We start from the raw sequence: 16,050 nt of genomic DNA, 5'->3' as shown, positions 1-16,050 counted from the left end.
CAGCAGATGTTATGGGGGAGGAGAATGTAAGCACACAGTCAGATTAAGTCCAATTGGAAAAATATAACCATGCTATTGAAAACAGAAAATAAAGTAGTAAGTTAAATGCACTGTGACTCACCTCATTTTTACAGTTTAGCAAGTAATTTACTTCAAAAGACAGTATCTTCTTGTTAAAATAAAGGCTAGTTATTATTATGACTGCCTGACACTTCCCACTCTAATATCCTATTTTCCAACCTGCTTAGAATCTTCTCAAGCAAACTGGGCTGAAAGTTATACACTAGAGTCTTCTTCAGAGCTCTTATTTCAACCAAAGTACTTAAGACAATAACAAAAAACCACCACAGCTCAAAAAACCACAACAATCTAATGGAGAAAGTTATCCTAGAAGAGAAAATAAATAAAAACTTGCAGTATTTTCTCTGGAAATGTTTAGCACTAGCACACTTTGAAGCTGGAATTTGAATTCTGGCCTGTGTAACTTGGATATACATTTTATCACCTTTCCAGTAATGTGAATATATCCATGCTTGCAACTTTTTGGGAATGCCAGAAAAAGATATCCAGTCTTCAGCAAAGAGCATGTATTTTATCTGTTAATATCTCTACTAAACTTGATCCAGCCTGGAACTGAATAGAATCTTCCTTTCACTTCCAGGTGAACAATATGCCTCGATCAAAGTACCAGAAAATAAGGGTAGGAAGCTGACTTATCCTTTCCAACATCCAACTAATAAGTGGCAGCAATCCAAAAGAAACTTCAACTAAATGCAGAGGGGGTGAGATTTCAATCTAAACTGTGTTGCAATTCTAACAACAGTCAAAGGGATGGCTGCCTGAAAGGTAAGTGAAACCTGCACTGAAACTGGATGGTTGAACAGCAACTCCATCAGAGCATGTTAAAGAGATAAATATAAGAAAAAAGTGGGGATTGCAGAGTGAGGAAACCACGAGGTTTGTTGCTTGTGGAAGTAATCTGTGAACTTTAGCAAAAGTAATAAGACATTATATATAGAGAGACAAAATGGACTGGCTGATTACCAACACTAGAGTAAAGCAAGCCAACAAAGGCAAGAAAAATTCTACAGAATAGTTGAACAGGAAACTGAGAAGGAAAGTATCTCCAAGTCACAGGAGAGAAAAAGTAAAGACACCAGATTAGGTATTGAAAATGATATGATTTTAGATCAGCTAAGGTATCATCCTAACAAAAATCTTAACTGGCTAAATATGAACAGGATTTGCATAAAAAATGGTTAATGATGCAGAAAGTAAAAGTTACATTGCCAGTGACAAAAAAAAAAAAAAAAAAAAAAAAAAAAAAAAAAAAAAAAAAAAAAAAAGGCAGCTTCTACTGTCAAAGCAAGCCTTCCTATACTGCCCATCCTCTACAGTCCAAAGACAGACATAAAACACTCCACACAAACACATGGATCACAATCCCTCAGGTCAATCCCTATAAAGCATGACACTACTAGATACTACTAGCTCAAACAGCAGCAGTCTGCCTAGTGAGTGACTTCCAAGCCTCCCGATATGACTGCAATTATTATTTTTAATGGATAGAAAACAACACATAATAGAAATACTTCACTTGATGAGGCTACATTTGGAAATGATTGTTGAAGTACATTATGACAGTTTCACTTCATGGCTTTTATCCCTTCCCCCCAATATAATCTTTGCCTGGTACACATCAGGTCATTGGTCAGGATTTCATTCTTACTCCCTGTGCCCCCCATATAAACAAATAAATAACTACTGCATAATGCTACTCTGAAAGCAGAAATTGATTTCTTCATAAGTCATTGCAGAGCACCAATATGTTAGATTAATATTGCTGAAATAGTCAAAACCATACTCATTTCACTGAAGTAGCATGGTTATTATCCCTGTTAACAGATACCATATTAGAACGTGATTAATGATTAATTTATTTACCACCTCAGGTGCCTGACCTGCGATAGCCTAAATGAAACTACGTTCTTGGGCATGTTACACAGTAAATATGTTCAAAGATAGATGCAGTATCAATAGTGCCCATGCATCCCCATCCCCACCAAACACAGCCAAGATTCAGACAAGATAAAAATCTTTTTTTTTTTTACTCTATTTGCATTATATCTCTTATTCAATGGAAATAACTGCCACAGAAACTAGGTTTATTTCTGCCCAAAGTAAATGGACAACGCAGTAGAGAGAGCAACTGTGTTCTGAATAATGCTTCTGCAGGGGAAAAAAACCAAAAACCACAGCTGTATAATTAAGATCAGGAAGTTAATAAAGGTAGGCACAAATGATAATCCAGTTATGGTTGTTTCTTCAACTTTAATTCTGGCCTTTACTAACATTTGAGAATTTTACCTGAAACCTTAAAATTACAATTAATTGCATGCAGTGGCAGAATCAGTTTCACTTTTTATTTACACATGCAATCCTTCACATTTTAAAGTCTGGGCAAACCAGTCATGTAATTGCTTCAGAAGCCATACCTTTGTAGTATTTCTGGTGCATCCATTATCATGGTTTCTGAGAAACAGTTAAACTACCAGCATCCTAGAGCTATTTTCCCTGTCTTAACAATAGACAGAGTTCTTGCATTCTATACACCATGAAAACCTGAGCCATTCTTCATGAGCCTACAAAATGCACTGTTTTGCAGAATGCACATTAGGTAAGTTAAAGTTACTGCAATTGGGTACTGACTTCAATAACACATACTCAAAGCCACACTCCAGTCAACTGTTTTTATGACACATGTGATAATGAAGTTAAATCTAATAAACCCTCTTTTCTGAAGGAAAATCAGACCTCCAAAACAAGACTTCATCACCTAATACTCCAAAATCACCCATATCCAGGTACTAATCTATAGTAACACCATACAAAGCACTCTATTTCAGGGATGAACTTTAAAAGTGAATAGTTCTAAGTTCAAAAGGACTGTATTTTACAGACAGCTTCATCACCCACACTATGTTCTTATAGATAAAAGCATCAATCTGCCCAAGGTTTCCCATGAAGTATTGCATTTCTGTTCACTGTACTGCCCACTGGAAGCTCCTTCCTTTCAGGATTCTAATCTCTCACTGATTTTTAGCACAATAAAACTATTCATCTGAATACTTAAGAGGTGCATTTTCACCATTTCATGAGAAATGCCAACCATATCAAATGTTCCTTATTACCAATTTTTTGTTATTTTTATTTTTATCTACCAGAAAGAAACAAAATCAAACTTACAGATAGTTTAAGAGAATTCATCCCACAAATGCAGCATATTGTGGCTTTACATTAATTGTGCATATGCAGTTTTCCATAAAGTGGATTTAAAAAGCATACAGTGCAGATCCCCACAGCTTATGAAAGATAATTTAGGTTGCAACTGTGACTTACAAATTATTTGTTACCCTCAAAACAGAAAGGTAATATTGTATGACCTTAGAGATAAGAAAAAGGATATGACTGTATAGCCCTAATAAGAAACCAGCAATATTTCACACCTCAGAAACAAAACAGAAAAAAGGAACAATGAAAACAAAACCATGTCACTGCCTCTGTATTTCATCCAATCAACAGCTCTTGGTCTAGATCCAGCCAAGATATTATGCTGATTAGGAGAGGGTGTAGGAGGTAGGAAGAAGCTGTTTTCACTGCTTACTGTTTTAAAGAAAAAGCTGTAGCACTGCTGGGCAGGACTAAACAGGATGCTTCTATTTCTTAACCCATTCCCCAGTAAAAACCCCTCCTGCAAAGCTTAAACTTATCTTTTGCTGTTGAATTAATCTGGAACATCATATACCTTATCTACTAACTAAATTAAACACTGAAAACAGGAAAGTTTGTTCTTCCTTTCCCAGACATGCAGGCAGCATATAATTCTAATAATCTAAATTCTTGCAAAGCAGGATATTTCTCTTTGTTTATCCTTGTTCTCTTTTCATGAGTTAGTTAATCCATTACCTAATTTATCTTGGAATCATCTTTAATTGTTAATAATGGAAAGACTCAGGACTCCTGTGCTGAGTTTACAGGCTCTCTTCTATTCTTGCCCTGGCTAAATTTCTGCCTGGTATCAGGTCACAGAAGGCGAAGTCTACTTTTCTGCAGCTTTGCACAACCACCACAGACAAAGTCCAAACAAAGCATACTGGCACGTAAAGGGAAGAAAATGCAATAGCAAATAGGAACAGGAAGGTGAAGAAGAGAGCAGATATAAAAAAAAAACAAAAAAAAAAAAAAAAAAAACCAAAAACAAAAAAAAAAAAAAAAAACCAAAAAAAAAACCACCTAGTTACACAGAAACTTTATGAAGAAAATACTTCTGGTCATTAGGTACTAAAACCTCTCAATCAAAATCCAGATGGGTTAAAACCATGGCAGTGGGAAATGAAGAGAAGCGTGCACAACAGCTTTTTAGGTTTCTCCTCTATGTCATCCCACAGATAAAACTTACACTGACTGTAAAATCTTACACTTCAGTAAAGCAATAGCCTGCCTTCACAGCCTATAGCTACTATTCCCTTTGCTTAAAAAAGAACTAGAAGTTTGATACCTCCATCTCTGACCCTGGGTAAAAGGGCTCCCAAAATGTTTTTAGCAGTATCATGTAAGGGAAAGCTTAACTTCTTCTTTTGAAGAAATCAACATCAAACAAAAAGTAAGTATGAGACACAGCTTCACAGGTAAAATAGAAGTGAAAAGGTAGCTGCTTGTCTCAGTAAACTGAAGCAGGATCTTCAACTCAGGAAAAAAAAAAGGTAATGTAAAGGGCTCTATTCTGTTTATATTTGACTTAATGGTACTTAATGGTATAGTAGAACACAAAATCGGAGCACCTCCATCAGGACACACAGTGGAGAACACTTTGATTAAAGTTATTTTTCCAGTACACAGTCTAAAAATAAAGTAACCTTGAACATACTTTCTACCTTCCAGACACATTTCTTTGCATTGATCAATGTATTAGATTGCCTATTACGGAAACACGAAAGGCAGACTCAGAGTAAGATACTTCCCAATGGCTGACCAGAAGACAATGTTTTGTATCAGGCTTCATCTTTCCCAGTAGGATGATGTTACTACAATCACCATTTATTCCCATCCAAATGTTCTTCCACTATCAAAAGTCTGAGGGACACCTGGAAGTTCCTTACATAATGCATTTTGATATGAAGGAGAAAAGCCAAACAGTATGTTGCAACAACCACTGTACAGTTTCTGTACAGATGTTAATTAATACTTACTAAAATATTTACTGGGAAAGTGCTATCAGATCTTGATACAAGGAAGAGCTGCAACATTGAATATGGGCCTGGCATATGGCCTTAATTTTCAGGTCATAAAAAGCCTAAAGCACTCCTCAACTATCTAATTTACACAAAATAAAAGCTTTCTATTTCCTAAAAGAAAGTATAAATGTTTCTTCCTGAGACTGAGTTCTGAATGACGATACTGCAGAAGATCTGCCAAAACATCCCCCCATTGTCCAGTTTCACAGAAATATACAGTAAGTTCTGAGCACCATGTACTTTTAGCAAAGGAAACAGATAAATGACATATTTAGGCATGGCAACACCTCTTTTCCTCCAGAATGCAACTGTTACAGTGCTAAGAAAGATTCTTATTTGTCTAAAAGCAGTTAACAAGGTTATTTTGTTTAAATACTTAAAAATAAAAACAAGGGACAGCAGCACTAGTGCTGTGGCACCATCATATTCAGAACACTAGCCAGGCAGCACTGCCAAAGTCCCATGCCTCAACTAAAACCTTCAGTCCCACCTGAACCTCCACTGCTCAGAAGATCCCCTGAGATGCAAGACCACTTTGCACTCCCTAAATAACATTTCTTGAAAATTCGTGCAAGGTAAATTTGTCTCACCAGAAGTCATACACAATGCACTAAACACTACAGCTAGAATGCTCTGACAAATTAAGTATTTTAGGATAAAAATAGAACTTGATTACTTGATGTGGCTCACAGAGCTTGGATTTATGTGAAAAATCTGATCATTAACAAAGAAACTTAAAAGTGGTGATTTTATTTATTAAGGATATGCAGCATCAGTGAAACAATGAGAACAAAACAACATGATTCTTACTGCATGCCATTTCCCCAGAGTTTTTTCCCCTTTTGCTGAAGCAGTTCTTCATCCACTAATGGAACAACAGAAGGGGACAGCCAGGGGCTCCAATTTAGAGTAAGCTCTAATCTGCCTTATGGGAGCAACTAAAGGACCTATGGAAAAATGTTTGTTTAACAGTAATTTGTCTCAACTATAAATGGAAGCAGAACAGAACTGACATAGCCCCACAATGACAGTTTGTGCTGAACAATAACAGGATACTTGCATTAACAGAGTTGTGCTCTATTTAGGAAGCAAAAACAAGTGACTACACCAATCTCAATTGGTACAAACATTTATTTCTGCAAGATGCCGTTTAAATGTCTTGCTGAAGACATCATTAGGGGATATGCTGGCCTCTAAAGAGAGGAAGTTTTAATGCCTGAGGAAACACCTGTATATATGAAACTTTAAGCTCATTTCATTAAGTCATTTTGCTAAGTTGATTTAGGTTAAAATAACTCTTCTATCAGTTTTCCACACTGGTGTAGTACAGATGCAAAGCGAATCTTTAGAAACTCGCCCTTCAAAAAAAAATTAAAAAAAGGCAACAACTATTCTCATCTTGTAAATTACAGTGTTTGACTACACATCCAACAGGAGGCTACCAGTTGCCCAGCAGATAACCAACTTCAATCCACAGTTTAAGAGTTCTACTTTGAAGAACTCAAAGACCATTCTAAAGCTGGGACAAGACATGCTCACAACAGATAGAAAACTTCTTGTAGAGCCCTGTTATATTCTAGTCTCACACAACATTTATGGCTCTTTCTAGATACCCACTGCTTTGGTTTGGACTCTTGAATCAGTACTTGCACTAAGAGGAAGAAAAACAGAAAAAACAAGCAACCCATGCCAGAGAAGGACCAGCAAGCAAAACCGAGGTAAAACACAGTTATTAACTGCTTGAGAACTACCAGAAATGTACATGAAACAATCAAGATCACTGAAGAAAAGACTAAGCCATCTTGTGACTCAGATGATTGAAACCTCTTCCACAAAGTCTCTTTCCATCAACTAAAAAATAAACTTACAAACAGGTGAACATTAGTTTACAGAAGTTTGGAAGAAATCTGTCAATCCATAAATATAAGTAATAGACTAAATACCTATTTATTATTACAATGCACCAAGAAATAAAATAAATTTTAAAAAGTGCCTGAAAAAAGCTGCTGAAGTAAATACTTCAAGTGAATACTTAAGGGAGAAGAGTGTTATTCTGCTTTGAATTATACTTGTATGTTTCTTTCTGGGTTAAAGTAGAGCAGAACAGTATCCAAAGTGTAATCTATACATAGCATACAAAGGTATACGTTTTTCCCTAAAGATTATTTTGTTGATAATCTAAAATACAAACTACTTGAAACTAACTAAAATTAGAATAAAACATTAATAAAACTTCCCTCAGAAGTGGAAGAGACTCAGAAATAAAAAAAAAAAAGAAAAATATTTTTCCTCTTGTGAAAAATAGAAGCTTTAAAAAAAAACCCAAACAACTGTTTCAAGAGGTACTGATACAGCCTCTTCCACATTCTTCCTGCTGGGGAAAAAATGGTACATTGCAACACTAATAAAAACAATCAGTTCTCTAAGACTCAATGTAATCTTTTACCTTCTTGGTAGAAGCCTCCCTCCAGGTGCAATTAATTGATATGGTTTTAGCAGTAAGATCCAACACCAGTCCCAGAGTCTTGAGCTGTATTAGGTACACCGACTCATTCAGCTACACATCTTCCATCAGTTAACACAGAAGGCACAATGGAAACAGGCTAAGATAAACAGAAAACAAAAATCTGAAATCAACTTCTTTATGGATAAGCCAGTGTAAGAATTAGTATTTTTATTATTAATTCAAACAGTTTTTGCTGACCCTCAGAAAGAATCAGACTGACTCACATCTCAGCAACAAACCAGAAATCACTCTAGCAAGTAGAACTCAAAACATGTACCCATCAACTCACTTAATTCAGGTATTAAAATTTATTTTGCTAGGCCAGTACATAATGTTTACAATTCAGAAAACAAATCACAAAGCTAATATGGATGTCTGCCCATGGGCCAGAGCAAACTGACCCCATAATGGAGACCACAAGCTTGGCTGAAGTCCATCAGGGGACAGTGGTCCAGAGCACTGTAGGTGTACTTCAGAGCTCAAAGACCTTTCTTAGTGCTTCCAAACCAGGATTCAGAAGTTCTGTTAAAAGATTTGGCATCCTATATTGCCATCCTGGAAGGAACAGGGGCGGTGTGTGTGTTGTAGGGAGTACTTTTATAAGACTAAGCATGGACCAAAGAGGCCCAGTAAATGGGGGAAAACCCAACATACTGCACATAGTTAGGAAGAATCAGCTACTAACTGAACAAATCCAACCTGAAGTTTTTCTCATGGGGAACAGAAGCTAAATGCTGTTAATTAAGAATATGGGAGGAAAAGGCATATACCATATATTTTCCACCACAAAAGTCTCTACCAAACTGCCCAAAATATTCAAGGGCTTGTGTTCTTTCACAGGTTGATAATATTTACATAAAGTAAGTTTTCCTAATGCATTTATTAATGTTAACTGGGAATCACAGAGCTAAGGGAGTTTTAATGATCCTAATGGAGAAATCAGAATTTGTACACACTACAAAGGTAAACAAATACATCTGTCAAGCATCTTCTCTCCTCCTGAGCCTCAGCTAGTATACAATTAATAAAAATCTGATGACTGCTCTGCACAAGGAATGTGTCATTTGTCTTACAGATTTAAGTTGAAGAAAACCACACTTAAACATTTCAACTCCTTCTTTTAAAAATGATGATCTGATGTCCACAAACTCAAAAACAGCTGACAACATAAACATAACATCTTGAATTCAGCATTTAATAAATACTGAATTGTATAAAATACAGTTGAAACTGAATACTTGAAGAAATATGTACACAGAAGAGGTGCACACATGTAAGCCTTCTACTGAAGTCATTTTTAAGATCAGCATTATTATCATTGTGCAAAAGTGAAACTTTCATTTTCTGGACAAACAGGCTGAGTTCACATGCAATTAAAAATAAAAAAAGTGCTCTCTCAGCTTTCTGAAAGCTTGAAGTACAAGTATTTATATGTTTACAGTTAAATAAGTACCAGATTTTGTAAACTGCTAAGTAATGCTACACAGCTATCATTTCTAAGCATTCAAGTGAATTCTGCTAGGTGGGCAACTCAGAATCCAGTCTGACCTGGATATTATACCAGAAAATTTCTTTTCCAATGACTTTAATAAGAAACATTTAAACAGATACTGAAATACGGTTCTTTGACTGACAAAAAGATTGATTATTAAAAAAACACTGAGGGGGGAAATTAAATTTTAAAATAAATTTATGTTTAGTTTTGTCTCCAGAATTAAACCCTGCAAGACGTGTTTCCCCAAACTGCGCTTAATGAAATAATGCTGTCCCTGATGAAAGTTGAGATAAAGCACTAATCAGTACCAATGCCAACTACAGTATTTTAACAGAAATAAGATTTGTCGTGCTCCTCATGGAGAAACACAGTCACATATCCAATAAGCAACCACAAGGGCATGAAGGCTTCAAATTTTGATTTCTCTGCTCAGCACTAACAGCATTCTACTACTGTCCCTCTGGCATATCCCCATAACTCCATTCCACTACCACCCCTCTGGCAAAGCCCCATTTTCTTCTGTCAAGAGGCAGTACTGGAAGGACGCAGAAGGACGCCTTCCCTTTGCCAGCCATCACCTCTTCAGCTCACTTACATGCACGCTGGCTTTCACACAGTTTGTTACCAATTCTTTCCTATCTTTCGAACGTAGCTGCAGCGTGTGTATACCAAACTGCCAGGTGGAAAACTCCCAGCTTTGCAGAAGGACCTGTGCAAGGAAAACACTGGGCAGGACGTGGGCTATTCCCTCACAGCCGAGATGCAGTATCCCTGCAAACTCCTCCGCCCCACGGATCCGGGGTGGGCAACAGCCACACGGAGGTCAGCTGGAACCTCAGGGGGAGGGTGCGAACGGTGCCTGCGGGGTGCGCTGGAGGCCCAGGAGCTGCTCGCGCTGCTCTCCCCAAGCCAGGTGTCCCGGAGCCCCGCAAGTTCCAGGGCCGGAGCTCCAGGCCCCCGGCCCGATCCGCTGCCGGGAGCGCGGCGCCGGCCGAGGGGCCCCGCGGCCCACCCAGGCCGGCGGAGGAGGCAGCGCCTCCCCGCACACGACGCCGGGGCCGAGCGGGACCCACCCGGGGCTCCCCGAGCCCTGGGGCCGCCCGTGCCCCCCTCGCTCCGCCCGGGGGGGAGACAATGGGCACGATGACTTCACCCTCCGGCAATGCGAGGAACAGCGGAGGACGCCGCCGACTTCCCCCCGGCCCCCAGGACGCTCCCGGGCCCTCTCCCCCCCGGGCTGGGGCTCCCGCCCAGAGGCGGCTCCGGCTCGGAGGTTCCGCTCCTCCCTCACCCGCCGCCACGCTCAGGGCGGCGGCCGCCGGCGGAGGCCCGAGCCGGGGGAGCCGCCACCGCCGGGCCCCTGGGCGCCCCCGCCCCGCCGCGGACCCAGCCCCGGTACCTGTGAGTCGGCAGGAGCAAGCGCCGCTGCTCCGCTCGCCCAGCCCGGCGCCGCGCAGGAAGAGCCTCCGTGTGTGTGTGTGTATATGTGTGTGTGTGTGTGTGAGTGAGTGAGTGAGGAGCGGAGGGGGCGGCACCGCCCGGCCGGGCCGGGGCGGGGCGACGCGGGGCCGGGGCCGGGGCCGGGGCCGGGGCTGCCCGGCAGGGAGGCGGCGCCCGGGCCGGCGGTTTCCGCGACGCGCTGAGCTCAACGCGCACGGCGGTGCCGCCCCTCGCCCGCCCCCGGCAGGGCGGCCCGGGCGGCGGCAGCGCTGCGGACCCCGCGGTGGGCCGGGGATCTGCCGCTGGCCCCGCTCGCTGCGCCCCCACAGCCGGCGGGGCGCGTGCGGTGTCTCTGCCCCCGTGGCGAGGGCGCCGCGGCACTGCCGGCTGCAGCAGCAGCGCACGGTACAACGTGATATGCGTGTACGATTCCGTGGGCTTCACACCCGTGGAAATGGAAAGGTGCGAGGCGAAGAATGAATTATTGGGGCGTTTCAATAGAGTCGTGCTGCTGAGCGCTGATTCACTTGCCAAAATGACAAAACCCTGTTTCTGTGCTGTAAGATATAGATTTGCCTTCTTTTCGCCCCCCCTTGCCATTTGAAACAGAAGCCGCCTCAGAATTTGCCCGCAAGCCCCCGGCTTTTCCTTCGTGGCGTGGCCCTGTTCTGCGTTTAGCTGCGGTCGGCCCCGGGTTCTTGGGTGTCCAGCAGCCCCTCCCTGGGCTGCCTGCGGCCGGCTTGTATCGCCCACCCATCCCTGAGTTCGGCTTCTCCGTCTCCTTTCACCACCGACCTTCATGCCATCTTCTAGGGGATTCCCTCCCTCTGCAGCCCTATCGTAGCTGCCCCTCTCCCACAGCCTGCTTGCTGCTCCTGACCTCCACTTCTGGCTCAGTTCTGAATCTACACTGGCATGTTTCAGAATTCTCTGCCTACCTTGGGTTTAAATCGTCTGCTTTTTTTTTTTTCTTTTTTTTCCTAGTTAATCATTCATACCGTCTCATATCATCTCAGAATTCTGTAGAGCTGGAGCTAATCCTGTGTTTATGACTAGTGGATCTTCCATTAAGCTGGTATGAAACCTGAAAAGTTACTCTCGAAAAAGTTATTAATCACTCAGCCTGCCTTTAGCATGTGCAAAGGTAGTAACATGGATAAAATGTACCATGCTTTTCCTGTGGGATTTGCAATGTACCGTCAGTTAAAGGCTTACACGTATACTTACCTTTATTTATGTGCATAGTTCCATTTAAGTCAATAGGACTACTTCCAGTACATCAAATTAAAAGTAAATACAAGTCATCCATGGTGAGATACTTAATCTGAAATGACAGAATAGACAATTACAACAAACAGGGAGGGGAAGTGGAAAATAAGGGTAACACCAATGAGATTATACTGGAATTTTGGCATGTTGTGTACAAACCACAGCAGTTCCCTCTTTGTTTGTAAAAGCCAGTGGCTAGGTGAGTTGTTCAGGCTCCAGTACTGCAAACATGTACATGTCACTTAGGGCGTGTAAGTGGTGCCATTGTGTTCAGCTGGATAAGATATGCAGAAGTTTATTGCATCTAACAACTTGCAGAGTAAAATCTTGTACACTTCGTTATCTATGGGGTTTGATACAAGAAAAGGGGATTAGAGAAAGGGAATTAGCTCATAAAATGAGAAAAAGACGAGTGGAGGCGTGTGAGGGAAAAAAATGAAGAGAGAAACAAAAATATTTGCATATAGAATAGCATGGTAAGATAGTGAACAAATTTTGGAATAGCAACAGCAAGCCATTTTACCAGCTCAAATGTGCAGATACCAATAAAACAAAAACCAGCCAGCAAAGCAGTGCAGTAATGTATTACTTTCTAAATGTCCAGAGGGATTCAGCAAATCAGTACAAATGTTCTGAAATCTCTTGGCTAATGCTGGAGAATAGGAGGGGAACAGAGCCCAGGTGTTTTAAAATTCTGCACTGGGACATTGAGCAGTCACTGTGGTTGTGAGATGGTTTCTCCTTGAAGCTGATGAGGGACAAAGCAAACCTCCAGCCAGCCACCTTCCTGAGAGCTTGGCAGTAGAGAGCCTGCAGCCAAGTAGGTGCCTTTCATCAGAAGTATTCAAAATAGTCAATTAACAAAATGCATTAAGCATAGGGAAGAAAACTCTTTTCTGCACAACCTGTACACCAAAACTGGCAGTTGTTTATTTTGGTATGTAAGGAAGATACTTTTGTTTGCTTGCTTGCTAGTTTATTATTATAGAACAGGATGACAAAGAGGAATTAAGGAAAAGTAGGGGCTGCTCAAACTCTTGAGCACAGAGGAAATACCTTATGCACACTGCATTTGGTGAGGCATACAAGATTAAAGAATGCAAACTAGCCTGTCTTTCCAAAACACTTTCTGAAGAACATCTAGGATTTAACCTTTGTGGGTATTTAATTCAGTTGCTGGCAGAAAAGTACAAAAAATACTGCCCTCCTAGCAAAGCATCTGGTGTGTTCTAAGGAGGCATAAGCACACACAACATGCTGTCAAACATGGAAGGGTAAAAATTGTATCAACATGAAGAAAGAGAGGTGAGCAGAGAGGGCTGGGGAAGGAAAGGGGGTTTTATTCTTGGTATTAAGGAATGGAGAAAAGGATATGAGATTGACAATTTCATCTCAATTTTCTATATCCCTCTTGTAATCTCTGCTTATCTGGACTGCTGGCCTCAGCGTAATTTCAATATTTACATATGAAACACTGTTCTCTCATATGGTAGTGTGAAATCAGCACCCTGGGCCAGAATTTCATGTGTTGGTGGTCTTTTCTTTAAACTCATATTGGAAGAGTATCAAATATGATGGGTAAATGTTTCCATGTCTCTGATCCCACATCTGAGTCTCCCTTTGAAATCTTTTATCTGAATATTCAACCACCATCTTCAACATAAATTTGACAAAGTCAAACTTGATTTTTGTATAGGTAATTTCATGTTTCCTGCAGGCTCTGTCATCATCTGGTCTCCAGCCCACCATTTCTAGGGAAAAACCTGTCCTCAACCCTTCCCCTTTTGACACACGCATTTGTGTCCTTGATCTTTCTTTCATCTTATTCTGAACAATCTTTTCTTTGTTGGAAAATTCACCACTCTCCTATGTTTTCCTGCTCAACTGTCTTGCCAATTTATTTTTTTTCCTGGAGACTTTATTTTTAGCACCCCTGATTTTACTGATCTGTCTTACAGTGTTGCCCCACAGATGGCTGCATTTGCACAAAAAGCATTGCAGAAGATTGATGTGGCAGTAGGAACAAGTGACATAGGGAAGGAAGAGACCTGTCTAGATCAATTTTGCCTCTGGAAAAAATGTAGTATGGAAATGCATTCTGACTTGCAACTAAAGAAGAAAGGATAAAAGCCTTTGAAGAATTAAAAAATCTGCAATACTCATGGATAACAAAGCAGAAATCAGGCATGCAAAAATAGGAAATATATAAATACCACTATACAACTGATAAATATTATATAAATACAGCTAAGAGGAAAAAAAGCCTTGAATACCATCAGGTTTCTGTTTGTCCATTGTGAAAGATTATTTGCCATGCACTGATTGTCATAATTTGTATTGAGTGCCATAGATTTTTTTTAAAAAATTAATACCTGTGTACCATGATGACAAGGCTAGGATAATGGATTAGTGACAAATAGAGCTATCTAATATAAATGCAATCTCACTGATCCAAGTTACCAAGTGGCAATATACCAGTAAATAATGTGCAAGCTGAGAACCTTCCAAATTTTTTAGCATGTCATAAAACATTAAAGATGAAGGCTTCCATTGCCATTTCAGACATCTCAGTTATCTTAGAATTACATCTTCTGATCTAATCAGTTTCTGTAGTAGCCAATAAAGAAAAAGTGAAAGTAGAAAGTTTATAATATATAGAACTGCAGTCCCTAGAACATGCCTATTGCAACAAAGAAAGTCTGTTTAAATAAATAAAATTTATTTAGGTTTATTTCCAGCCACTATGACAGAGAATAAAAATAGGTTGAGAAATCTGAGTGCCTTAATCCAAAAAGTGCTCCTAAACACATATAAGATGTCATTAAATTTAAAATTTCTAAAATGTGTAAAACTCTGCTCCTAGATGTAGTATTTAAGCTCTGGAGGTAAGGAGTTGCAAGATGCAAAAGTGATACCTGTGCATTTTCTTGGAGTAAGCTATTTTTAAAGACCAGTTTGCTATCACTGTCAGTATCCTCAGGGATCTTCAATTTGTTAGAAAAATAAATGAAAGTCAAGTAAGAGCTATACTGCAACAAAGCAGCAGACTGTAATTTCTGTTGCACAACACTATTTCCATTCTAGTCTCCTGAGCTTTCCTCCTCTTTCAGTCAGAACAGCCTGAAATTTCTGTTTTTCTGGGTTCAGAAGTTACGTGCTTATTCTCTGCCCAAAGGTGAAATTGTTTCTGGAAAGCTTGAGCAAGAATGTTTTTGCTGGTTTAAGTGCAAGAACAGTGGGATAAGGGGGGAAATGTTGCATAAAGGTAAAAATGCTTTAGGGTTTTCTAAATAACTTTTTCATCGCAATGAAGAGATGTGAAGAGATGTGAAGAGATGAAAGTAGTGGTGGAAATGACCCTGCTCAGGGAAGACCTATACTTTTTCTAAAATTGATCTCAAATGGGTCCTTCAAAGCAGCATGTACACTCCATCTTTGTCAGAGCCAGGGAGCATTTGCACTTGTTCTTCCCCAAGAGGAAGGGCAAGTATCTGCTCAGATTTAGCTGTCCTTTGAGTCACAAACAGCTCCTCCACATTTTCATGGTGACACACTGACTGTACCTCAAAGTCCTGCCCTGTTACTGCCTAGTTCTTCTTGGGGTGGCTCATCTGCAGTGTATCTACAGGTTTCTTCACAAATAAACTGGGTTTGGGGAGGCTGGTGAGGGAGGGCTCGATGCCCACGGGGGCCCCACTTCAGTGCTCACCACGGCCATGCTCTGCTCTTTGTGTTATGGGATCTCCAAATGTGTCAAGCTAGCTTTTGTGGCCTTCCCTCTCTGCATATCCTCATGCCACAGTTAAGTATCACAGGATTTAAAAATATCAACCACATCTATGGGCCAATGAAGGGCCTCTGTCAACTGCAGGATGTGCAGAAGCAGAGCGTTTCTCCTCAAGAGCACCTTCCAATGTCTGCTGACCTGCCTTGAGTCCATGGCCAGGAGGTCTGTGGACCTGAAGACAGCATTTGTTTGCAGCCAGGGTACCAGCTGCTAGCCTGGACTGCAGAAGGAGGGGATTCTGGCCAGGCATGACACGATA

The 16,050-nt window shown here is 40.7% G+C and overlaps 1 protein-coding gene and 1 long non-coding RNA gene across 6 annotated transcripts in view; one reads left to right on the top strand and one right to left on the bottom strand.

The window, feature by feature from the left end:
- RNF19A (ring finger protein 19A, RBR E3 ubiquitin protein ligase) overlaps positions 1-10,870 on the bottom strand; it is a 56,724-nt gene extending 45,854 nt beyond the window's left edge. For 2 of the 3 annotated variants that reach the window (XM_056484752.1, XM_056484750.1), the window contains exons 1-2: positions 10,695-10,870; positions 7,741-7,897 (exon numbers count right to left, since the gene is read on the bottom strand). The gene's annotated coding sequence lies outside the window, so the exon portion shown is untranslated. Of the gene's footprint in view, positions 1-7,740; positions 7,898-9,890; positions 10,005-10,694 lie in introns of all 3 variants that reach the window. The other variant, XM_056484751.1, reaches the window with a different exon arrangement.
- Positions 10,871-12,711: 1,841 nt separating this feature from the next.
- Positions 12,712-16,050, top strand: part of LOC130249281 (uncharacterized) — a 52,369-nt gene continuing 49,030 nt past the window's right edge. For all 3 annotated transcript variants that reach the window (XR_008839771.1, XR_008839770.1, XR_008839769.1), the window contains exon 1: positions 12,712-12,824. This is a non-coding gene — a long non-coding RNA (uncharacterized LOC130249281). The remainder of the gene's footprint in view (positions 12,825-16,050) is intronic.

Source organism: Oenanthe melanoleuca, chromosome 2 (assembly GCF_029582105.1).
Source record: "Oenanthe melanoleuca isolate GR-GAL-2019-014 chromosome 2, OMel1.0, whole genome shotgun sequence".
NCBI lineage: Eukaryota > Metazoa > Chordata > Aves > Passeriformes > Muscicapidae > Oenanthe > Oenanthe melanoleuca.
Note: the sequence above shows the minus strand (reverse complement) of the source record. Positions and strands in the feature narration are given on the sequence as shown.